Source organism: Lithobates pipiens, unplaced genomic scaffold, assembly GCF_037356315.1.
Source record: "Lithobates pipiens isolate NorthernLeopardFrog02 unplaced genomic scaffold, aLitPip1_a1.2 Scaffold_8, whole genome shotgun sequence".
NCBI classification, from domain to species: Eukaryota; Metazoa; Chordata; class Amphibia; order Anura; family Ranidae; genus Lithobates; species Lithobates pipiens.
In genome coordinates, this window is record NW_027507903.1 from 129682549 (window position 1) to 129700056 (window position 17508).

The following is a 17508-nucleotide window of genomic DNA, read 5'->3' on the forward strand; positions in this document are numbered from 1 at the left end:
CACTACTCCATCAGCATACAATGCTAGTTCTGGATAACCTAATGCACATATGCACCTGGTCTTAAAGAAAATGTGCACTAAAACAAATATGTAGGCTGTATAACTAGAAAACGCTGGTTTACTGGCTGTTGCGCTGATCTAACCATTTCAATTCTTCCACAGCCTGACCTGTTTGACAAGTATGCAGGGTCAGGTATTAGGGCTTCACATGCTTATTCTAGATCAGGGGTACCCAACCAGTGTCCCGGGGGCCACATGTGGCCCCGCCCCCGGATCCCTTTGATGCGGCCCGCGACCTCCTGCTCTGGAATGGCGGGTTAGCAAGCCCAGATTGCAGGTTGCCAACCCATCATACCACAGCATCGGTGTTGTGAATGAAGCTGGTGGTAGAGGAAGAAAATGGCTGCAGAGCAGAGCCCATAAGCCGATGCTTCCTGTACAGCGTCAGCTTTTGCCACAGGCAGAGTCTATGGCAAATTCCAGTTAACCCACAGCACTACCCTGCACCCGCGGTGTGGGTAATCATCATTGTGAAAGCAGTTTAGGCCCTTTTCACATGATCGGCCCTACCCAATCAGACCCGCAATTCACCTCTACAGAGCGGCAGATGTGAACAGACTTTTGTCCGTTTACTTCCGCCTGCCTCAAATCCGGTCCTAAAAATCTGATAAACAAATAAAAATATATAGAAGGGAGTTCGCCCCCTTCCATCTGGGTGGATCGGAGGGCCTATAGTGTAGCCATGACCTGTCATCCACCCGCTTTACTCATTGTGGCCCTCGACTGGTTACCAAGTTGCTTAAGTGGCCCTCGCTCTTAAAAAGGTTGGGAACCCCTGTTCTAGATCAATGGTGCAAATATGTTGACACCAGGGACGACCAGCATACAATTAAAAAAAAAAAAAAGTTTTGATTAGGGTTGCGCTGATACAAAGCATTTCCATTAGTACACGTATAAATGCTCCAGTACCTTTTTGGTGCGATTTGAGCCTATACAAAATGAATGGGCTTAAATTGCACTGCAAAGAATTGCATGTGATGAACGAGAATGTGGTGCGATTCCTGAACGAATCATACTGCCTGCGTGAAAATTGCAGCAGCAACAAGGAAGTTCAACTGCACTGAGAATGGAAGTGTTCATATGGACACAGTGCACCACCACACAAGTAAAGGTCTTTCCTTAAAGTGGTTGTAAACTCTCCCCCACAATTTTGTCCCATGTAAATCAGCATAAAAAAAACAAAACAAAAAAAAAAAAAAAAAAAAAAACAACAACACACAGACACTGCTTGTAAATATCTCCCTTACTTGCTTAGTATTGTTGTAATCCTTTTTGTTCTTTAGAATGACATCACTGAGCATGCCCAGATCGCCCCCGATTTACAGCACACTCTGTACTTGTTTTATCTATTATCAGGACTTCCTACGGCACACAAACCCTGAAATCCCAGGAGACTGAAGAATCATTTAGGCCCCATGCACACGAGACGCAGATGAAACCTCTGTTAAAAAAAAGCTAAAAAACGCGCGTTTAGAAACGCGCGTTTTGCCGCGTTTGCATGCCGCGTTTAGACGCATTTATAAAGATAACATCATGTAGACCCTCCCCAAGCTCTCAAAGCATTTTTTTTAACTATTTCTGCTATTTTGATCAGAGTGAGCAGCAGCAGCATAGAGAGCAGTTGTACACTTGCATTTGCCGTGTCACTTGCCACGGCACCTGCCACAAGTTGTGGATTGTCCACTTGCCACGTCACCAGCCACGAGAGATGTGGATTGTCCACTTTCCACGTCATCTGCCATGCCACCTGCCACAAGCTGTGGATTGTCCACTTGCCACGTCACCAGCCACAAGTTGTGGATTGTCCACTTGCCACGTGACTTGCCACATCACCTGCCACGTCACTTGCCACATCACCTGCCACAAGTTGTGGATTGTCCACTTGCCACGTGACTTGCCACATCACCTGCCACGTCACTTGCCACATCACCTGCCACAAGTTGTGGATTGTCCACTTGCCACGTGACTTGCCACATCACCTGCCACGTCACTTGCCACATCACCTGCCACAAGTTGTGGATTGTCTACTTGCAGCGTCACTTGCCACGTCACCTGCCACAAGTTGTGGATTGTCTACTTGCAGCGTCACTTGCCACGTCACCTGCCACAAGTTGTGGATTGTCCACTTGCCACAAGATGTGGATTGTCCACTTGCCACATCACCAGCCACATCACCTGCCATAAGTTGTGGATTGTCCACTTGCCACATCACCTGCCATAAGTTGTGGATTGTCCACTTGCCACATCACCTGCCATAAGTTGTGGATTGTCCACTTGCCACATCACCTGCCATAAGTTGTGGATTGTCCACTTGCCACATCCCCTGCCACAAGTGGATTGTCCACTTGCCGCGTCACCTGCCAGGTCACTTGCCGCGTCACCTGCCAGGTCACTTGCCGCGTCACCTGCCAGGTCACTTGCCGCGTCACCTGCCACAAGTTGTGGATTGTCCACTTTCCACGTCACTTGCCACTTCACCTGCCACGTCACTTGCCACAAGTTGTGGATTGTCCACTTGCCACCTGCCATGTCACTTGCCACAAGTTGTGGATTGTCCACTTGCAATTGCAATTGTTTAAAATATTTTTCTAATGGTTTTTCATCATTTGCAATTATTTTTGAGATTTTTAATGTTAAAAAAAAAAAAAAAAAAAAAAAAAAAAAAAAGGTCACCTTTAAAAACGCATATAAACGCAAACGCGGCTAAACGCGGGTGCCGCGTTTAGCGTCTGAAACGTGGAAATTTTTGCTTCTGAAAAAACGAGATTAAACGCAACTGTATAAAAACGGAAAAAAAACGAGACTGTGTGCATGGACACATAGGATAACATTGAATGAGTTCAGGGGCAGTTGAAAAAACTGTCCAACTGCATCTGAATGCGCGTTTAACTGCGTCTCGTGTGCATGAGGCCTTAGAGCTTCCTCCTACACCCCATGTGACATCACATGCAGTGTAAACCAGGGCATGGACAGCATTACTGCAGTCTTATCAGCAGAAGCTGATTGGCAAACACTAGATAATCGGCACAAGTAAAAATACTATGAAATAAAAAAAAAAAGTCAGCTATGAACAGGGAAGCAGGGTTGCCATAGAAACATTGGATTGAGAAGGAGGCTTGGTTAACAGTAGGGCAGAAATACTCTCCACTGTGGACTCAGAAAACAATACTTAAGATGGCGCTGCCTAACCCCTGGAACAAGTATAAAGTTTCTTTAAACAGCAATATGTGATTTGGGCTGGATTACAGTGGCTATAGTTTAATTACTTGTTATAATGGACTAAATGAAAAGCAGCATCAGAGTGGGAGAGTTTACTTCCTCTTTAACCCAAAATTCATGTACCAGTTCAACATTTGAATCCAAACAAAGAAAGTCCCAGCTCACTTACCAGCCAGCCTGCAATAAATCAAATTGTCCTGGGGGGCACAGTGGTGTAGTGGTTAGCACCCTCACCTAGCAGTAAGAAGGGTCAGTGGTTCAAATCCCCAACCATGACACTACCTGCCTGGAGTTTGTATGTTCTCCCTGTGCCTGCGTGGGTTTCCTCCGGGTACTCCGGTTTCCTCCCACACTCCAGAGACATGAAGGTAGGTTAATTGGATTCTGTTCAAAATTGGCCCTAGTATATGAATGGAACCTTGGATCGTGGGCTCCTTGAAGGTAGGGACTGATGTGAGTGTGCAAAGTACAGGGATAGGGACAATGCACACTCACTCAGGTTGAACTGGATGGACTGGTGTCTTTATTCAACCTTACTATGTAACTAACAGTTCACGTTAAATCCAGGTGGTTTAGTTTGCACACATTTGCACTTTAGTGTATTGCAGTCCTGGCTATGAATTGAGTTTCCAAAGTTGGAGCACATATACAAGAAGGGGGGACTCTACATCTATACAAGTTAGGACTGTACTAGGGTGCCATGAAGCGATATGCTTACACATATATTTGCAAATGTATGCAAACTAACACCTTTGGTTTTAACGTGAGCGGTTAGACAGGACAGCCTATAGCAGGCTGGCAAGCTGGGAATATCTTGTTTTTTTGACATGCGTCACCCCTTCCATGTGCTCCTTGCTAAAAAGTGGATTGTAATAGTGGGAGGCACATCAAATTTACTTGAAATCCTTGAAAGAACAAAAGCTGCCTGAGAACATAATGTACATAAACATGTTTGCAATTACTGAGAACACAAGCCATGGAGGACCAAGCTGCAAGAAAAGCAGATGGGCTTCACCCAGCTGGGTGCCAACGGTATGTGCTGATTAATCTTTAGATATACACACTCATGAAATAAAATGCCATCAACAGCTGAAAGCTAATTATTTCTGCAGGCCTCAGTTTTAGTCATAGCATCAAGTAAAGAAAACACCAAGTTCACTAAAAAAAAAAAAAAAAAAAAAAAAAAAAAAGTGTTTGTAAACCATCAGAGTATTTTCTAAAAAGAAGAACTAAAGCAAAAACTATAAATTTCCTAAAATTTTGAGCTAGTATAACAAAGATTTATTTCAAATCAAAATTTCTACAAGGAGAGATCAGCGTACATATGGTGGCCCACGGTAGTATTCAGACCCTTAACCAACGGTCTACTTTTAGAAATTAATGCTCTGCCATTTTTCTGTCAAAAACAAGATTGTTTAAAGCGGACCTTCAACCAAAAAAAATAAAAATAAAAACCACACACACACACACACACACACACACACACCTGGAAAGGAGCAGCAGGAGGCATATATTGGAGGGGGTGAAGTTCCTTTAAAGGAAACACTAAAGCCAGCCATAGATGGTTCAAATCTGACAGTTCAGCAGGAACCAGTCGAGATTGGATCCATCTATGGGCATGCTGGTTGAACCGAAGTTGATCCATCAATCGACTTGGGTACAACCAGCCAGTCGGAGAAATCATCGAGTTCCGCCAGCCAGGAGTGTTCCCCGCTGGCAGGAAGCAACAGCTCTGTTGGAGATTCCCCCGATCCACACCAACTGTGTTGATGGGGGGGGATTGAGCGATTCTTTCCTTTCACCCAAAGCGGAAGGAAATTTAAAACAAAACAAAACAAAAAAAAATAAAACAAAATCGCACATCTATGGGCTGCTTAAAGCAGCAGCCTCGCACCCCTGGATGCCCCACTGTGACAGTGGGTGGGGTACTCTCTCTTTCTCTTTTCGCTCAATGACAAAATTAAAAACAGTGCCCTCGTAGTTCACCGACACCTCCTGTATAGAAGGAGACACTGTCGAGATTGTCTGTAGGAGCCTGACATTTCACCTGTGATTGGACAATCGCAAGTGCAATGCTTGGCAGGTTACATGGGGGTGAAAAAAAAAAATTCATTTTTTTTTACATTCAAAATCATGTGCATTTAAATTTTATACATTTTTTTTTATTTTTTATTTTTACAAAAAGGTGAACTTTGCCATTAAAATTTATTCCAAAGTTCTGGAGAAAATCTACGGTTCCTTTTTCAGGGTGTTTGAGACCATATGACTGCTATTAATGCCTAATGAGCAGATTCTAGCAAGGACTCTCACACCAATTTCCTAAAGATTTGGAAACCTTGGCTCCAATATGGCTTCCCCATGTCCCTATTGCTCATCCTCCCTTTTCTCCCTCCTCTTCTAGTGTTTGGCCCCCTCTTCTGTTCTTCTTGATTTTATTTTCTTTTATATGTTAGAGTTTGTAGCCTATATTGCATCACTCCCAGGTTTGACATTGATCCCCTTACTTCCTTCCTGAATTTGTTTTTCCAACCGATTCTGCACCTTGAACATAATCATCTCTACAGTTCCCTTTTCGTTTGACAATAAACAAAGCTATGTTTTCTGTTGTCACTCCAAGCCCCTGCGTGGGCAGATTGGATGCTTCATTGTTATTTTCTGAAAACTTAAAAATATTTGTCCCAGAAAAAGCATTTCCAAAAGAAGTCATGTAGTCAAATGTATACCAAGAATACAATAATCAGGAATATAGTGAAAAACGAGTATCTAAAGGGTTTCCTTTACACCGTAGTGTGTGCATTAAAGCACATGTAAATGCAGATGCGTTGATTTGCATGCCGTGTTGCGCTTTAAAATGTGCTGCAATACTTTGTAAAACTTTCATAAAGGAAGCTTCAAGTGACAGTTTTGACTCTTGTGTTTATGGATGTTGCGGTATGCTTACATGTGTTTACACACGTTGCAGTAAGTTGTGCTAAAAAAGAATAGGGCATTTTTTTTTCTTTCCAATGCACATCAGCACAAAGCCCTGCCGTGAGCGGCTCCCTATTGCAATGCATGGATTTAACATTCAATATTCATGTGCTGATATGGGTTAATCAACACGTCAGGGTATTTGATATAAATGGACCCCAAGTGTTCGGATGGCCCAATGGGCAATGCTTGCTCAGATATCCGACGTAGGGGGCCCTTTATACAGTGATGGTGAACCTTGGCACCCCAGATGTTTTGGAACTACATTTCCCATGAAATGCACTCTGCAGTGTAGTTGAGCATCATGAGAAATGTAGTGCCAAAACATCTGGGGTGCCAAGGTTTGCTATCACTGCACTAGGGTGTGTAGTACTGTGCTTTCAATCCCAGCAATTTAGTGCACCCGGGGGCAGTGTACAGCCCCACTACCAGTAGCCCATAAAAAAAAAAAAAAAGTTTGACAGGCTGAGTGTTCTACTGAGTGGTACTGGCGTTTTGAACCCTATATGATCAGGGACAAATGTCTGGAAGGCAGCATATTTCCGCCGGTCATAAAAATAGGCAGGCAGCAGGGCTGGGCACTGCACTTTTACCTCCCGAGGGCATGAAAAACTCAGGATTGAACACACAGGTAACAGACAGACACACACGGCTAACAAAACCAAGATCTAGTGCAGCAGCTGGATCATCACTCTAGCACTATGATGTGCCGTTATGCTACATCTGAAGTAATAAAACCAGCTGGGTCCATACAGAAATACAGAAGTTACTGTGAACCTTCCTGTACAATAACCTCAAAGTTTTATTTGCTTCAAGAAACATTCCCCTGGGAATCACCACAAGCTGTGAATGAGAACCCCTATTTACCACTGTGTCACCATTTTGCAGCTGGGGTTTATATTCCGCTTGTTACAAGACTCGTATCGAAGTGGCTGGTATCAATTTTCTCCTCACAGGCTGCCTGGGCAGGACAATCTGCTGTGCCCCTTTATACATGGATGACAGATGTGAGCGGGGGGCTTCAGAACCGCAGGCACAAGGGATTAGGTATTTAATCATTCGTTACAGCAATCGCATCTAATATTTGATGTGCATAGAGATGGTCATTTTACAAAAGCCATTTTCATTTTAATCAATAAAATTATTCCAAGAGCCCAACTACAGTATATTAGTACACTAGCTTTCTGCATTTTTAGAAAATTACAGTTGCAAGCTAAAGCCCCAATTTCACTCTACTTAAAAGCAGGACTACTGGGTTCACACTATTGCGAATTGGATGTGGGTTTCTCGACATCCAATTCACATGTCAAGAGATTGCGACCGCAGAATGTGAAAATAGCAGGACGTCACAGGCGACTCCCAGTCAAGATGGGAGCAGCTGGGATCTGAAGACCGTCAAAGCCTGGGAATTCATAGTGTTAGAATTCCATCATGCCTCCACTTGACAAAATGTTGGTGGCTGCCCCAAATTCACACACCTGAATTTGGGACAGTGACAATTTTTGTTGGGAAGAGGTGCACACCGAAGACAAAGCGAGCGTGCCCTTACAAGCACTCATCGGTGCAGCTGAGCTCCCTCCGAAATTGCAGACAGAGCAGATACTGAGGAAGCTGGGAAGGAGAAGTCTGACAAGGATTTAGAGACCAATTCTCCATCAAGGTTGTTCCTCTTATAATGGATAGCTGGCAGTGTGCAGATTTCATAGAAGGGTGGGCTGTTTCTTCAGAGCGAAATGCGCCAGTGATGTCACTGGCTGCAAGTACACTACATATCTTAGTTACATATAGTTACATAGTTAGTAAGGTTGAATAAAGACACCAGTCCATCTAGTCCAACCTGAGCGAGTGTCCACAACTGTCCCTATCCCTGTACATTGCACACTCACATCAGTCCCTACCCTCAAGGAGCCCACAATCCAAGGTCCCCATTTGGGACATAAGCCAATTAACCCACCTGCATGTCTGGAGTGTGGGAGGAAACCGGAGTACCCGGAGGAAACCCACGCACAGGAAGAACATGCAAACTCCAGGCAGGTAGTTTCATGGTTGGGATTCGAACCAGCGACTCTTTTTATTGCTAGACGAGACTGATAACCACTACGCTGCCTGCTAGAATGAAGGATTTGCAGCTACAGTGGGGCAAAAAAAGTATTTAGTCAGTCGTCGTCATCATCATCATCCCTCAACTATGAGTTAGACAAAAATGTGGAAACAAATCCAGACAATCACATGGTCTGATTTTTGAAATGATTTATTTGCAAATTATGGTGGAAAATAAGTATTTTATCACCTACAAACAAACAAGATTTCTGGCTCTCGCAGACCTGCATCTTCTTCTTTAAGAGGCTGCTCTGTCCTCCACTCATTACCTGCATTAATGGCACCTGTTTGAGGTTGTGGACAGATGTCTTTTATACTGATAAGTTCAAACAGTCACACTCCAAACTCCACTTTGGTGAAGACCAAAGAGCTGTCGAAGGACCCCAGAAACAAAATTGTAGACCTGCACCTGGCTGGGAAGACTGAATCTACAATAGGCAAGCAGCTTGGTGTGAAGAAATCAACTGCAGGAGCAATAATATAATATGAGAATCTCCCTGGATCTCACCCCGTGGGGTCAAAATGATCACAAAAACGGTGAGCAAAAATCCCAGAACCACACTTGGAGGACCTAGTGAATGACCTGCAGAGAGCTGTGACCAACGTAACAAAGTCTACCATCATTAACACACTACCCCGCCAGGGACTCAGATCCTGCAGTGCCAGACCTCTCCCCCTGCTTAAGCCAGTACATGTCCGGGAACGTCTGAGGTTTACTAGAGAGCATTTGGATGATCCAGAAGAGGATTGGGAGATTTATAGAAACACAACTCGTCGCGTTTGGAGGCGAAAGAACACCATACCTCCTGAGAAGCATGGGGGGTGGCAACATCATGCTTTGGGGCCGTTTCTCTGCAAAGGGAAGATGACGACATGAAAGAATGAATGGGGCCATGCATCGTGAGATTGAGTGCAAACCTCCTCCCATCAGCAAGGGCATTGAAGATGAAACATGGCTTGGTCTTTTCAGCATGACAATGATCCCAAATACACCGCCTGGGCAACAAAGGAGTGGCTTTTCAAGGTCCCGGAGTGGCCTAGCCAGTGTCCAGATCTCCCCATAGAAAACCTTTGGAGAGAGTTGGAAGTCTGTGCTGCCCAGCGGCAGCCCCAAAACAATCACTGCTCTAGAGGAGATCTGTATGGCGATATGGGCCAACATACCAGCAACAGTGTGAAAACAACCTTGTGAAGACATTTGACCTCTGTTATATATCCTGTTATATATCCTTTGTTGGCAATGACAAAAGTATTGGAGATGAACTTTTGATACTGAAAAAAAAAAAAATTAGAATTAACAAATGTGAATGTCTGGATTTGTTTCCACGTTTTGTCTCTCATAGTGGAGGTATACCTATGATGACAATTACAGGCCTCATCTTTTTAAGTGGGAGAACTTGCACAATTGGTGGCTGACCAAATACTTTTTTGCCCCAATGCATCTCCACATCCCTAGTTTAAACTACTTAGCATACACGTTGGGATTAGTGCAGCTTTGCACTACTACAGATGTAAGCTGCAGGTCTCACAGACCCCCCACGCGTGTCTTCCTACCCTCCTAGGTAAATCACAAAACCAAACCTGGGGCATTTAGCGAATGGCCAGGGAGAAGAGGGTACCAGAGACATCATTAGTGCGCCGGAGAATGAGACCTACAATGCTTCCATCCACTGCTGCCCAGGAGAAGTACAGTGGGAGCTGTAATAATCAGACATGTGAAAAATCTAGTTTAACATGCTGAAGAGAGCAGGCATGCATGGAGCGGAGGATAAAACATAACTCCTTCTCTAAACCTATAAAGGATCTCATGTTCTGAGTTAGCCTTTAGAAAGATATAACAAACCCCTTTTCAATGGTAAAAATTAGACCAGACCAAAAAAAGGGAACAAACAAGAGAAGCCAATACTTGGATTTACATAAAGTTTCATTTCTAACATTACATAAAAAAAAAAAAAAAAAAAAAAAAAAAGAAGAAGGGCGGGGGGGTGGGAGGAAGCGATTTGAAGCGATTTTACCAGTTGAATACTAAATACCATTTTTATTTTAATCCATCCTCTGCCCTGCTACTTCAAAGCATCGGCTGCACCAGATGGACATATATTTTGCATATGAATAATAGAGTATATGCTTTAAAAACAGAATGCTACCTTATGACTCTGCAGATTTTTTTTTTGCCTTTTGATATTCACTTGCAAGCACAAGAACTTGTTCTCATACCAACAGGAAAAAAGAAAGAAAAAAAAATAAAAATAAAGGAAAAGACCAAAAACATATTTAAGGAATAGGAGCTGAAAGTGCACTCTCAGGTTTAATTTGAGGGCATATACATCCAAAATTGGAGGAAGGGGTTAGAGCTCTTAAAGAGGAAGTAAAGTCTTCCCGTTTAATTGTACCTACAGGTAAGCCTATAATAAGGATTACCTGTAGGTACTGTAAATAGCGCACCTAGAATTGCACAGTTTAGGAGATATTTAACACACATACACACACACACACACACACACACACTGAAGGGATGGACCAATCAATGTTTTTCTTTAGGGCCCTGTGCCATGATTGGTGGCACCCGCATGGGTAATTGGACAATTGACTCAGTGGTTTCATGGCCAGGCGTGGGCTACTCCATTATTTCATCAAGCAGGTAAAAGGTCTGGGAGTTGATTCTAGGTGTGGTATTTGCAATCTATTGCGCTGAACCTACATCATGCATTCAAAAGGAGCAGTCCATGAAGTGAAACAGGCCATTGTAAGGCTTCAAAACCAATCCATCAGAGAGATAGCAGCAACATTAGGAGTGGCCAAACTGAATAGTTTGGCACATTCTGAGGAAACAACGCACTGGTAAACTCAGCAACATTAAAAAGGCCTGGACATTCACAGAAGACAACAGTGGTGACGATTGCAGAATCCTTTCTATGGTAAAGAAAAACCCATCCACAATGTCCAGACAAGGGAAGGACATGGGCATATCATTGTCAAAAAGTTTATAATCAAGAAGAGAAGACTTCACAAGAGCAAATAGAGGGTTCACCACAAAAAGGTGAAACTACTCATAAGCCTGAATAATAAAAAAAGCCAGATTAGACTTTTTTTTTGGTGAAAAAGAATTCTCTGGACAGATGAAACTAAAAACTTAATCTACCAGAATGATGGGGGGGGGGGGTGGGAAGTATGGAGAAGGCTTGGAACAGCTCATGACCCAAAGAACACAACATCGGTAAAACATGGTGGAGGCAGTGCGATGGCATGGCCATGCATGGCTTCCAGTGGCACCGAGTCATTGGTGTTTGACGATGTGACAGAAGACAGAAGCAGCCAGATAAAAATTCTGCAGGGTTTAGAGATTTAGGCTCCATGCACACTGGAGCTCATAAACTGCAGTTTGGGCGTTTTTTTTTTTGTTTTTTAAAGCCCATAAACTCCACTCTGTTAGCCTGTGTCCATGCACACATGGACATTTTTTAGCTTTAATGAGTAGTGGAGTTTATGGTCTTTTTTCTGAACGGCAGAAATTCGCGTTCAGTGTCGTTTTTCACCACCAAACAAACAACAAACGCAGATAAATGCTCGTTAGTGTTTGGCATTGTGGGATTTTTGAAGTGTCCTCCGTGTATTTTTATTGAAAACGGCCATAAACGCTAGTACAAAGGCTGTTAAAAGCACGTTTTTCAACCAGCGTTTCCTGCCAGCAATCTGAAATCCGGAAAAAGCTTTTTTGAGCTTCAGTGTGCGTGGAGCCATAGTGTGAGCCCAAATTAAACCAAATGCAGCAAAGGTGATTGGAGGGTGCTTCACAGTACAGATGGGCAGTTATCCAAAACAAAGCAAAAGCAAAGTGAAAGTAAAAAAAAAAAAAAAAAAAAAAAAAAAAAAAAAAAAAAAACTGGGCCAAAATAGTAAAATATATCCATCTAATCAGTAACAAAAGTGATTACACCCCCCTCACATTTTTGTAAATATATTATATATCTTTTCATGTGTTTCCCTGAAGAAATTACACTTGGCTACAATGTAAAAGTAGTGAGTGCACAGCTTGTATAACAGTGTAAAATTTGCTGTCTCCTCAAAATAACTCAACACAGCTATTAATGTCTAAACCGCTGGCAAAAGTGAGAACACCCCCAAGTGAAAATGTCCAAAAAGTGTAAATATTTTGTGTGGCCACCATTTTCCTGCACTGCCTTAAAGCGGTTCTTCACCCTAAAGGGGAAGTTCCGCTAGTATTATCCCTCCCCCCCTCCGGTGCCACAATCTGCACCTTTCGGGGGGGAGGGGGGGTGCAGTTACCTGGATAATCCAGGTATCTGCACCCACTTCCGGCCAGACCGCCGCATGGCTCCGCCCACCCCCGCATGGCTCCGCCCCCCCCCCCGTTGTGTTCTGGGAAACACACAGTTCCCAGAGACACAGCGGGGAACCAGCGCAGCGCGACTCGCGCATGCGCAGTAGGGAACCGGGCAGTGAAGCCCTCTTGCTTCACTTCCCGATTCCCTGACAAAGGATGGCGGCGGTGGCTGCAGCGAGACGAGCGATCGCTGGTCATCTGCCGCCGACATCGCTGGAACCTGGGACAGGTAAGTGTGATATTATTAAAAGTCAGCAGCTGCAATATTAGTAGCTGCTGGCTTTTAATATTTTTTTTTTGTGTGCAGCTCCTCTTTAACCCTCTTAGGCATGGAGATCACCAGAGCTTCACAGGTTGCCACTGGAGTCTTCTACTCCTCCATGACAACATCACAGAGCTAGTGGATGTTAGAGACTTTGCGCTCCTCCACTTTCCGTTTGAGGATGTCCCGCCAATGCTCAATAGGGTTTAGGTCTGGAGACGTGCGTGGCCAGTCCATCACCTTTACCCTCAGCTCCTTTAGCAAGGCAGTGGTCGTCTTGGAGGTGCGTTTTGGGTCATTATGTAGAAATATTGTCCTGTGGCCCAGTCTCCGAAGGGAGTGGACTATGCTCTGCTTCAGTATAATCACTGTACAAGTTGGCATTCATGGTTCCCTCAATGAAATGTAGCTCCTCAGTTCCGGCAGCACTCATGCAGCCCCAGACCATGACACTGCCACCATGCTTGACTGTAGGCAAGACACACTTGTCTTTGTACTCGTCACCTGGTTGCCACCGCCACACACACACACACACACACACACACACACACACACACACTTGACACCATCTGAACCAAATAAGTTTATCTTGGTCTCAGACCACAGGACATGGTTCCAGTAATCCACGTCCTTAGTCCGCATCATCTTTAGAAGAGGCTTCCTTCTGGGATGACATGCATGCAGATTTGATGCAGTGTGCGACGTATGGTCTGAGCACTGACAGGCTGACCCCCCCCCCCCCCCCCCACCTCTTCAATCTCTGCAGCAATACTGGCAGCACTTATATGTCTATTTCCTAAAGACAATTTCTGGATATGACGCTGAGCACATGCCCTCAACTTCTTTGGTTGACCATGGTGAGGCCTGTTCTGAGTGGAAACTGTACTGTATGGTCTTAGTTACCATACTGCTCAGATTCAGGGTCTTGGCAATCTTATAGCCTAGGCCAACTTTATGTAGAGCAGGGATATGGAATTAGTGGACCCCCAGCTGTTGCAGAACTAAAAGTCCCATGAGGCATAGCAAGACTGACAGCCACAGACCTGACACCTAGGAGCAGAGGCATGATGGGACTTGTTTTGCAACATCTGGGAGGTCTGCTAATTGCATATGCCTGATGTAGAGCAACAATTAAATTATTTTCAGATCTTCACGGAGTCCTTTGCCATGTTGAACTTCCAGTGACCAGTATAGGAGAAAATGGCTAATTGGGCCCAATTTGAACATTTTCACTCAATTTTGTTGTTTAGACATTAATGGCTGTGTGTTGAGTTATTTTGAGGGGACTGCAAATTTACACTGTTATACAAGCTGTACACTCACTACTTTACATCGTAGTAAAGTTCACATGAAAAGATATTATAAAACATTTACAAAAATGTGAGGGGTGTACCCCCTTTTGTCAGATACTGATATAGTAATTTATTTTATTTTTTTTGGCACAGTTTTCTTTAGGCAAAAAAACAACCCACTGACCAGTGACAGAGGGATGGTGGAATCAGAAATAGAGGTGATCGTCGTGGAGGGATGGAATCAGCGACATTGGCACTCACCAGCTCCGATTTCCCCTCTCAAACGCTGCCCAGTGTGTTTTCTCCTTCCGGTGCCTCCACTGAAGCCTCTCCTGATGTTGTCTCCTCGAGCTTCTCCCCCTGCACTGTACTGGCTGTCAGCTCATCAGCAGACTTTCTGCTTCAGTGAAGGGGAGGGGGGGCATTATCCACCATGCAGGCTCTGCCTCAGTTTCTCATGGAGAGGCAGAGCACCACGCGGAGCAACGGATAACATCCGTGATTTTTTCTGCCGACTCGCAGCATCGTGAACATCTGAATCGCGATGCATCGATGCTGCGATTATATTCAACACACCTACAAACTACACAAGGAGCCCTCTTAGTTTTCAGCAATTCCAGCAGCAAAAAAAGGTTTATGGCCAATGGCAACCAATTTGTATTTTCTTTCAAAGTCCAACCCTTTCCCCACTCAAACTGATTCAATGAATCTGCATCAAACTGAACTATTATGCTCATTAGCTTCTGATGTTCTCTACAGACATGGTCACCAAATTAAAATGGATGTAAACCCTCTCTTTTATACACAGTGAAGTGAATAGCTTCAGATGATACACAGATGGGAAATGAAAAAAAAATAAAAAAATGATACAAGTAAAATGTATGTAGGGAGATTTTTTTTTATCTGCTGTCTTTTTATGTTCTTTAGAAAGTACAGATTGTGTTAGATTTTTCTTCCTCTTCCAGCAGTGGGTGTGGAGTTTGGGCTTACACTGTTGCAGGAAAGGCACACACCTCCACATAGGCAGAGGAACAAAGGAAAACGCAGAGCTGTACTGGGAATAGAAAGCTTTCTGCCTATCTACCTCCCAAGCTCCCTCCCGGACACAACATTTTCAGCTGCTGTTATCTTGTGTGTTGGAGAGCTTGTCAGAAGTGACTCTACTGATAACAGAGCAGCAGAAAGACACGGAAAAACTTAGAGCTTTGATGAGAGAAGTAAAAACACTACAGATATATGTGCTTAGGTCAAATTTGATGAACAGGGGTTACAACCACTAAAGAAAAATGGAGCGGCAGGTTACACTGGCCAAGACCTAGATTTTACCACTGATCGAAAATATTAGCTTCCCTGAAACACCAAAAACACCACTTCAGGTAGCTACATTTTATATGAAAAACTAGGAGGTGCACCGTATGGAAATTTTGCCTGAAAACGTCAGGTTTTTAAAATATATTTATATTAATTTGTAATTTGCCTTATTTATATCATGAATTAAAAATGAATATGAATTTGTCTGCCATTTTTGGCACAGAGAAAAGCTCAAGGAAAAAATAAATAGTGGGGAAGCGAGTGGTTTGTTCCTTCAAAAAGAAATATGTAATCCATCAGGTATATCGTACCTGATGGGGGACTCGTGTTACTTCTCTGTCACTGTAATTGGCTGTTGCAGCGACAAGAGGGATGAACTGAGGATGGAGGGCACACTCTGGTCTCAGTGCACCTCTGCACTCATCGCTTGCCTTAAATCCATGTACCCCATTGAACCAGGACCATGTTATTGTGACATACTCACACAGACTTATTAATGAGGCCTTATATACACAGTACAGAAATAAAGAGGATTATGATTTTTTTTAATTGCAGATAACACACCTGTTCTATCGTGGCAAACACATGACAGCAAGAACAACAAAAAGAAGAAATCACTTGCCATTCTGGGTCTTAGTAACAAAGGTGGTGATGCAAGCTCATTGCTGGCTCTATCCTCCTGCTCCATTATTGGCTTTAAATGCAGGCAATCGAGACAGATTTATATTTATTTATTCTGATCTGGAATATGCAAGAAGGGTCACTGTCAGATTTTCTTTCCTGTTTGACCTGTAAATTCAAAGACTAAACATGCTGCCATATACAAGCTCTTAACCACCAATTAGACATCTCGAGAAAAAAATAAATAAATAAAATAAATAAGGGGGGGGGTGGAGGGGGAAGAAGCTAGATTTATCGGGAAACATACAAAATGTTGCTAAAAATAATCTGATGGAAATGCTAAATTAAAAAAATAAAAACCCCCCTCTGAATAGAGATTTTGGGGGTTTATGTTATACAGAGTGGCACGGCACAGGCAGCACAAAGCTGCAGCTGTCACTATACAAAGGCGATAATTCCATAGAAGGTGAGAAGATGGCCAGAAAGGCAGTAAATCCTGGAGGCTGTATAAGCGCCTGGCTATGTTTACATTATCCAACAGACTGATGACAACTCATGCTTGTCATTTGAGCGAAGCTCAATTTTTTTTTTTTTTATATCGTAATAAAAGCAGAGTCTTTTTCTGAGAAGCAATATTATTGACAATGCGAATGTATCAAGTAGTATTCTAAAGCTACCCCCCCCCCCCCACTATATATAAACGTTTTTTGTTACCCTTTAGTCCGTCTCCAATTCTACTGCCTCCCATGTCTGCCCCGGGAGAGACATCTCTTTAGGATGTCTCTTGTGCCTCTGCCGGCTTCCTCTTTGGTTTTGCATTGGCGAGTCGCACTCTGTGTGTAATCAAACTTCCATTAATCCATGTGTATGGTAGCTTTGCTACAAGGTTGCTGTATGAATTTGCATACTGTGTAATTATGAGAGCGTATTTATTTTTAGATGTGATAGCACCTCCTCTAAAGGCACAGCCGAAAACTAGTTGAGGGAATAGTCTGTTCTGCATCAAAATTTCCCCCAGCCCCCTTACTAGATAGGGAAGGGGGGGGATAGTCTTGTAATGCTCTATCTGTATGCAATCATGTTAATAGCAAGCCTCTGTTTTGTTATAAATTGTATTTTTTTATTACATACACACACGTACGTGTGGTGTGTGTGTGTGTGTGTGTTTGTGTGTACACACACTTTTTTTATTCCAATTTGTGTCCAACTACTGGGTATCGAGATAGTCCATCAATCACCATTGACGTTGCATGGCCATTCTTATATGGAGTAGTCCATGTTAACTCGCCCTTTTTTTCTTCATTTATCAGGATGATGACACCCACCCC

The 17508-nt window shown here is 43.4% G+C and overlaps 1 protein-coding gene across 4 annotated transcripts in view; it reads right to left on the bottom strand.

Moving 5' to 3' along the window:
- The window catches only part of IMPDH1 (inosine monophosphate dehydrogenase 1), a 238037-nt gene that overhangs the window by 48787 nt on the left and 171742 nt on the right, over positions 1–17508 (bottom strand). The gene's annotated exons all lie outside the window — the stretch shown is intronic.